Here is a 9061-nt window from a genome sequence, read left to right as displayed (position 1 = left end):
TTTAAAAGGGGAAGCCTTGAATGTGTCAACAATATCAGCTAATATCCCGTCCCCCTAGCCCCCAAATGCCCACAGGTGAAAGGCTGCCAGTCTCATGAAGGTTTTCGCGGGTAACAAGAAACCGCTGGGGGATTGCTTTCTCTGTGACAACCTGTCCTGGCTGGAATCACAGCCATAGTCCTAGCCAGGCGGGGAGGAGGGGTGCCATCACCGCTGAGGTTTAACTGGGGAAGTGGGGTGTGGAAAACAGCCAGGGGTGGATATTCCCTTCCCCCCCCCCCATCTGCCTAGTGCAACTCAGGCTGCAGGCGCTGTGAGAAACGCCTGCAAAACCGACCATCTAGCAGGAGTTCAGCAGCACGGAGGAGCTCACCGGGGGGTGCGCGCTCCTATCACGTGTCCCAATCCTGCTTCCAGTGTGACCCTCACCATCCTGCGGGTGGCATGCGTCGGGGGCCCGCTCTCTCGTCAGGTGGGCTCCTCGTCTGTCCTGCTGCAGGAGGAGGAGGGGGTGATCCGGGAGGCCGTTAGGACCCGGGGGAACACCAGCCGCCGTGCGGGGCTCCGGCGCCCACGCCTCCCACCAAAAATTCACAGCCCGGTGCCGCTGGGGCGCTCTCACCCCCGTTTTCTCCAGAGAGCGGAGCCCGGAGCCGGCAGCGAGGAAGCCTTCTCCCCCCGCCGTCTCAGGCAAAGGCACCTGCAGCGGACGGAGCCGGCCGAGGCACGGCGGCGCGGCACTGGAGGTACTGGGCTTTGCTTTATTCCGGCTTTTCAGAGGCGCCTGCCTCCCCCGCCCTGCCATGGCTGCGGCGTTTCAGCACTCCCCTGCCTGGACAGCGCTCTCGCCCAGCTGCTCCGCATTCCCGCCTGGCCTCCCCCGCAGCCCTGCCTGGGCCCCCTCTCGGCCCCTCCGCTGCCCCGGCAGCCCGCGCCCGCCAGGGCAGGGACCGGGGCACAAGGAAAGTTGAGCTGAATGCTGCGATCTAGCTCCCAGGAGGGGAGCGCGGCTGGGGACGGAGGGACAGTGAGGGGAGGCTGGCAGATGGGGCGCGTGCCCACGACCAGCAGGGAGCTGCTGATGTCCCCCCCCCCCCCCTCCATGCCCCCGGCATGTGAAACCCGAAGCGCGAGGATGGGTTGGGGAAACAATCAGGGTCAATCCGATGTCCTGGTTCTCTGAAGGGAAATCATCAGTACTGGTGGTTTGCTCGTGCGAGGGAGGGTTGTGAGTCACTTCCACCCGGCTCCCCTTAGCTCCTCCACTGCAGAAACTCAAGGAGTAAGTTGCTCTCATGACATGTAAAATCCCCCGAAGAGCAAATAAAGGCAAGAGACACCATTCATTTGATAGGATCTGCCATAACTGATTTTCAGCTGCTCAAAGCTTTGGGGGAGGGGAGATGTTGGGAGCTTTTTGGGGGAGGGAGATTCCCCCCCCCCTCAAAATGTGGATTCCTAAATATTTGCTCCAAATAAGCCTAAGTAAAAATGAAGTTAAGGAGCAAATGGCTGGTCTTTCTTTCACTATTCAGTGACTGCATCATATTTTGGAAGGACTGATCAAATTATAGAATGGCAGATTTCCATGTAAATCAGGTGCTAAATCTGATTTTCTAGTATAGGAAAAGTTAATATGGTACCAGCATGTACATGGCATGCTATGCAACATTATGTCAGGCATGGCATAACAAAGGTGAGGATTTTATTTTTCAATATTAGTTATCCATATACTAAATTGGATAATCTTATATGTCGTTTACTGATTTGTAGTTAAGTATGCAGTTTGAACATAACAGGGTCCATTTGTTTCTGCCAAATAATTGGTTCTGACAAATATTGCTAATATTTTAAGGATTGTGTTGATTCATCTCAGCTTTGAAAATCATGGAGCATTTTGTAGGAATCAGTCATTTGCAAAGTAATACAAAAGAATAAGACGTTGCTATATTCCATTTTAAGGAACCCTTTAAGTTCCCAATTCATTAATCAATCCTGACTTCTAAATCTTGTGCCGATCTGATTTTGCAACTCTTACTTACATTGCATAGCACTTACTCCAGTGGGGAATCCGCTTGTCTTCTACGGTGTAAGGATTGCAGGAACTAATTTGACAGCATTGATTCATATATAATTCATTAAAGTATGTTTTGTACATAAAGGATACCTTATTCAAACTCCAGGATGGGCTGCTGCTGTTCCAAAAGAGAACACTATCATATAAAATGGAAATATCTTGACCAGTTTTATGGTATATTCCTTACACCTTGGATCTGTAAGTCCCTGCAGCTTTCCATATACGTGTGCAATCGATGATGCATTTATAGCACCATTTGGCAAGAGTATTTTATTCTCTCTATAGCTATAGCTAGTGTGCCCATTACTGTGGCATCTGGACACCTGCATCACATACACACAGCATATGTAAGGAAAGAGAAGCAATATCAGGTTCTTTTATGGGAGGGGGGGAGTTGGGAAGTTCAGTGAGTAGTGACTAATGCAGTTTTTGTTTGAAGAATAAACAGAGACCCATCCCTCTTGAATTCAGTACAATCTCAAGAGATTTAATCTGAGAACTAGCCAAACATTTTCTTTCCTCAAAGGATTTGTAGAAAGCAAAATCCTAATATCTGTCATGTTCCTTATCAGATTACAAACCCTTATCCATTCTAAAATGAAATTAAATGTCCCCTTTTATGTAAATTGAGAACTGCAGGTGTGTGCAAGAAGTGAGAGGTAAAACCACAGGAAAATGCTTCATTTCATTGGTGTGAAAATCTAATCTCTTTTTTTTCCCAAATAAATGCAATACAGCATTAGTAAAGGGAATAATTCTGTAGGCCCTTCCCAGGAAAAAATGTCTGTTGTCTTCATTGGGAATTATGCCACAATCAGAACTAAAAACTGCAGGATTGTACCAATCATGTACAATTAACTTTAGCATGCAGTGAGGGGACTGTTTTTTTTTTTAAAGGATCCAACATTTATAATGTGTATCAAAAGTACAGGAAAATTAGGTGTCATGTTTTTTAAAGGAATAAATTGATTTAAGAGTCAGGTACAACGTACACATATGTTTGTGCAGCTATTGTAACACAATAGTCTCTGCCCACATAGTAACTCTTGTCCCTCAGCATTCAGTCATCTGCCAATCAGATTTCAGCATGTTTCATAGATAACATATTTATATGTGAGAATTCATTGCATTACCCATTACTAGTAACGAATCCTAAAAAAAGAATATCAAACAACATGCGTAGGTAGTATAGTCCATTGGATCGATTATGACAAAAGTCTATGAGTATGGTGCTTTGTGCAGAACTGCATACTGATATTTGGACTATTTGACACACATTTTATGAGTGAGACATGTCCTATTGCCTGTTTTATTCCTTCTGAATTTTCCATACTTTGCATGCCAAAAGTTCATTGATGACAGTGCATATGATAAGCATTTTATCAAGACTTGGTTCCCTATTAATATCAAATTATTTGAGGAAAGACTGCTATCATTTTATTAGTGTATAAGATATTTTGTACAAAATATTTAAAAGACATTTGAGTCCACCTACATAATGACATCCACTCTATAAAACTTATGTATCACATATGATGCAAATTTCAGACTTAGAGATAATTGGCCAAATTCTCAATCTCTTTTTACACTAAGAGTTTTTTATTTGGATCTCCTAATGCTTATCAGGCCATAGCAACAACAAGAGTCAATAGAAGTAGATGGTGCAGTCTTGGCCGCTCTGCTTGCTGTGCAGTGGTGCCACAAATACCAATCTAGTTGATGCAATATTTTGTCCTAGTCTATGGCTGAACTACCAGTATTGGGTAGATAAGTGCTGCACTCAAGTAATCTGTAAGGGTATGTCTACACTACAGTGTTGATTCGAGTTAACTTAATTCAAAATAGTTAATTCGAATTAAGCTAATTCAAATTAACGCATCTACACACAGAACCTATTTCGAAATAGTGCGTCCACACTGAGTGGGTCCACACTGACCCTGAACTGAAGTTAAGGCTGGCTGGAACCAGTACCGGCAGGGCATCAGGTTAGGACTTAGTGTGTGGGGCTGCTGCCTGAGGCTAACTGAGCTCCGTGCTTAAAGGGACTCTACCCCCACCCTGGACAGACAGTTCTCAGGGTTCCCCGCTTGCTTGTCTACCTTGATGAGGGACAGCAAAGCAGTCCTGTCTTAGAGTGCCCCGAGTGCCCGCACGCAGGACACCACAACACTCGGCCACATGGAGCCAGAGTTGCCCCTGGGCATGCCAGCGCATCTCGTGGGGTCGTTGCCATCAGCCTGGCTGCACTTGCTGCAGGCTGCCATCCAGGGGGTCCATTGGGGGGCTGTCGGGATCCAGGAAGCCCTGTGGGAGAGCATCCACCCTCAGAGCCCTCAGAGCCACCGTGGTCCACCCCACCGGGGGCTCCTGCCCCATTCCTCCCTCACGTCCTTCCACTTACCCCTCCATAACCCCCCTTCCTGAAGTCAAACAAAAGACACGTATGTTCAAAAATAGAAACTGGGTTTATTGAACAAAACTGGGGGGAGGGGGATGAACCTCTGGGAAGACTGAGAAAAGGAGGTGGGAGAGGTGAAGAGAGAGGGTGGGAGAGGGGAGGGGGAAACCAGGGAGGAGGGAGCTGGAAGGGGGAACAAAGTGGAAGAAGTGGGAGGGGAATCTGAAAGCCCAGGGTTGGGGTTCTTGCTGGACCACCTTGATTTTCATGCAAACCTGCTCCTGGGTTTGCATGTGGACTTTGGTGGCCAGGATGGCAAGTTTTTCCACAAAAGCAGGTGCTTTTGCGGAAAAACTTGCCAGCTGTCTACACTGGCCGCTTGAATTTCCGCAAGAACACTGACTTCCTACTGTCTGAAATCAGTGCTTCTTGCGGAATTACTATGCTGCTCCCGTTCGGGCAAAAGTCCTTTTGCGCAAAACTTTTGCGCAAAAGGGCCAGTGTAGACAGCTCAGATTTGTCTTGCGCAAAAAAGCCCAGATCGCGAAAATGGCGATCAGGGCTTTTTTGCGCAAAAGTGCGTCTAGATCGGCACAGACGTTTTTCCGCAAAAAGTGCTTTTCCGTTAAAAGCATTTGCGGAAAACCATGCCAGTCTAGACATAGCCATAGTGTGCATTACTCCACAATTAAGACCTGTCCAAAAGTTAAAAAAAAAGATTAATGTGAGACCTTTAGGAACCTTTCATGTATTAGTGTCAATAAACTTAAGGAAGCATTTGTATTTGTACTTTAGCTAGGATTTCTAGTTCTAGGAATTCTTAGAACACTGCTGAGTCCCATACTGATGTTATCATTACAAACATGTCCTATTCCTACATTCAGAGAAGCTACAATGTCTCCGTGATGTAAATACCAGACTTAGAAAGATAATGAAAAGAGATATTTCTCCCATTTAACCTCACTGAGCCATTCTAGCTCTTCATACAGAGAAGTAGGAAATGTTTGAGATGGAGTTATTAAGATGGGACTTTAACAACCTCTTGGGTTTAGAAGAGTGAGAGCATCAAAGTAGAGGTGCAAATATTAATTAAACATAAAACATAATTAAACCGGCAGAGGTCAAGATTGTGCCATTTAGGCCCAGCCTTATATGGGAGACAAGGGGGAGCTGAAGAGCCCTGGAAGGGACACTGAACACACTGTCTCATAGAACTCCCTAGTGATGGGGAAGAACATACACAAAGCTAATTAGCCCATGAGTACAGCTTAATCCTGGTATAAAGAATAGAATGATGATCACACGGTGAGGGTGCTAACTCAGAAAACCTGTGGTCATGTCCCTGATGCAAACATTTCTTGTATGACTTTGGGCAGGTCACTGTCTCCCATTGCACCTCAGTTTCCCCTCTATAAAATGGGGACTGTACTGCATGACAGGGTTGATAGAAGGATAAATACCATAGTAGTGCATGGTACTTCATGTAATAGGAGCTATATATGTACTATATGTAGTTATAGTTATAACTCCATCTCTCCTTCCTTATTAGGGAGTAGATTCTAGCCCGGAGATGTTTTACAGAGTTAAAATCAATATCTTTTAAAAAGTAATTTAATGAGATGACACCCACATAGTGGAGACTGAGCCAGTCTGGATTACTATTTTACATCCATTTCTGCCTACTCGTTTCCCTTTCAAAATGCTTTGAGCAGCCAATATCCTCATGGATGCCAGGAGTTTGAATTTAAGGGATATAGATCCTATTGGAGCTATGTCCATTAACACCAGCTTAGGAGCTTTCTCTAATATTTGAGACCATTTAAAAGCCACAAGCAAGCTTTTCAGGTGGCTTTCAGATGGCTTTTGGATCTAGCTCTAAAAAGTCTGAACATTGGGATAACAAATCAGACTGGAACTAAAGTTAATGGTAAAAGGAAGCTGATAATCAAAGTGATCAGAGTGGTGTTCAAAGATACACATGATGTGATGTTACTAGCTAATTTGATGGGAACCCATAGGACCAGAAAATGTTATGCATCATTGGAAAACTGGAATCATCTGATTTTCAGTGATGTATAGCATTAGTTTATCAATGATGATTCATAAGGTATAAGGTCAGATGTAGTAGTGTGAAGGGCAGTAGAGATAAGAATTGTCTGGAAGATTTTAAGACAAATAAAGAAATCTGGGTACAGGATTGGCTGCAGTTGAAAAGATTTCAGTGGTGGAGCCAAACAGCTGATAGGATGCCGAAGAAAATAATGCAGATGACCCAGAATAACCAAGTTCTAACTTCTGGCTCTACCATTAACTTGCTGAGTGACCTTGGGAAAGTCACTTAAGTATTGTTCTTTGGTTTCTCCACATATCAAGTGACATTAACACTGCTGACCCAGTTTTGTAAAGCACTTTGAGATCTTCTGATGGAAAGATCAATATAAGTTCTGTTGCTTCTTCAAAGCATCTTCACAGACTGATAAAAGCACAGTGTCATGCATTCCTGTTCATGGCTTGTTCCTCCACAACTGGTAATTTCCCTGCATATGATGTCCCACCATCTAGAAGTTGATGGGCCTCTAGATTGGACTGCATCAGGTTACACTTACAGTATTTTCTTTGGCATTGTGTCAGTTGTTCATCTTAGTGGCATCTTCACCAACATAATCTTTTTTACTTCAGCAAATCTTATACTGAGATTTCACTTTCTACTCCTATAATGTCTTAATTTGGCTTAAAATCATTCACTTTATACTTGTCATCTTCTAGACAACTGATCTCCATTGCCTCCAGCTTTCTGGTGTCTGTTTCATGCAGCTGTTTCTGCAGCTGCTCCCAGAGTTATATTGTTGGCATACTGATTTGAGAAGTTTTCACTGTGGTACAATGTCTATAATTTCAATGACTCTTATCTTGCACTTGTAGTTAAAGCACATCTTTTAACCTCATTCATGCTGGAACCAGCAGCACTGATCAAGTTTCCTAGATACACAAGATTTTTTACTTGGTTGCTTCTGTTTGTTTCTCTGTTATCCATTTTCAAAGATTCAGCTGCTGGGTCTTCTTGACATTTATTATACAGTCAACTACACCTGTTTTCCAAGGGGGTGCACAGTATCATCATTAACTCCAGTGTCTGCCAGCTATATAATGTCATCTGCATAAACTAAAGAGCTTAACTTAGGATCACCCTATGTCACATCCACCAACTCATTTATCATTCTTAATATCCAATTTAGTGCAACATGAAAAGTGACTGTACCCTCTACTCATACTCCAAACTTCAACTTGAAACAGTTGCTTAGTTTTCCACCAATTTTTATGGCACCATAGGAGTCCTTGTATATAACTTTAATAATTACATTTATCCTATTTGGTATTCTGTATGGTTTTACTATTTTCCATAATGCTTCACAAAGGCATTCTTTTGGTTTGGAGAGAAGTAAATGAAAATGAGAATATCTTTGAGCCCCATTATTACTACTGCACCCCTACACCATAAGCTGTTGGAGTGTAAATATCAACGCAACTTGAGTCTGATGTCAAGATGCATTGTTCCTCACCTATACTCCTCAAACACTAGCCTTAATCTGTTAACAACTGCTTTCCTTACAATTTTCCCCAGGACTGATAATTATTTGGATTGCTAGGGCTTCTTTCTTGAGGACCGTTACAACTATTGCCCTTCCATTCCTCTTGCTCCCTTACCTCCACGTATATTTTTTCTAATGTTTTGACAGCACTTTGTTCCACGAGTTTTTAGCAGCTCTGCTGCAATACTGTCTATTCCTGAAGCTTTCCCATTTTCTAACTGCTTCTCTGCTTGTTCTACTTTTTCTTAGTGGTTTTCAGGGCTGATATCCATTGTGCATTGGAAGCTGCCCTGTTCACCTAGGCTACATCTAGACTGCAAGCCTCTTTCGAAAGAGAGCGTCTAGACTGCAACCTCTTCTTTCGAAAAAGTGAGCCACTTTTTCAAAAGAGAGCACCCAGGCAGTCTGGATGCTCTGTTTCGAAAAAGCCCTGTTTGCATTCAAGAATGCCTTTTTTCGAAAGAACACTTTTGAAAAAAGGCGTTATTCCTCATGAAATGAGGATTACCGCCATCGAAAGAAAAGTCACGTTCTTTCGATTTAATTTTGAAAGAATGCGGCTGTAGTCTAGACGCAGGTGAAGGTTTTTTTTGAAAAAAGGCTACTTCTTCGGCATTTATTATCAGTTTACCAGTTGCCTTTCTTAGGCTACGTCTAGATTGCATCCCCTTTTCGTAAAAGGGATGCAAATTGGACGTATCGCAATTGCCAATGAAGCAGGGATTTAAATCTCCCCCACTTCATTAGCATAAATATGGCTGCCGCTTTTTTTCGGCATGGAGCTTTGCTGGAAAAAAGCGCCAGTCTAGACGTGGATCTTTCGGAAAATAAAGCCTTTTCCAAAAGATCCCTTATCCCTCTTAAAATAAGGGATAAGGTATCTTTTGGAAAAGGCTTTATTTTCTGAAGATCCGCATCTAGACTGGCGCTTTTTTCCGGCAAAGCTCCGTGCCAAAAAAAAGCGGCAGCCATTTTTATGCTAATGAAGCGGGGGAG

At 43.7% G+C, this 9061-nt stretch overlaps 1 protein-coding gene across 2 annotated transcripts in view; it reads left to right on the top strand.

Annotated features, from left to right (window-relative positions):
- The first annotated feature begins 463 nt into the window (after positions 1 to 463).
- CLVS1 (clavesin 1) overlaps positions 464 to 9061 on the top strand; it is a 119134-nt gene continuing 110536 nt past the window's right edge. For both annotated transcript variants that reach the window (XM_006113635.4, XM_006113637.4), the window contains exon 1: positions 464 to 746. The gene's annotated coding sequence lies outside the window, so the exon portion shown is untranslated. The remainder of the gene's footprint in view (positions 747 to 9061) is intronic.

Source organism: Pelodiscus sinensis, chromosome 2 (assembly GCF_049634645.1).
Source record: "Pelodiscus sinensis isolate JC-2024 chromosome 2, ASM4963464v1, whole genome shotgun sequence".
In the NCBI taxonomy this organism is placed as follows: Eukaryota; Metazoa; Chordata; order Testudines; family Trionychidae; genus Pelodiscus; species Pelodiscus sinensis.
This window is presented reverse-complemented; position numbering and strand designations above follow the sequence as displayed.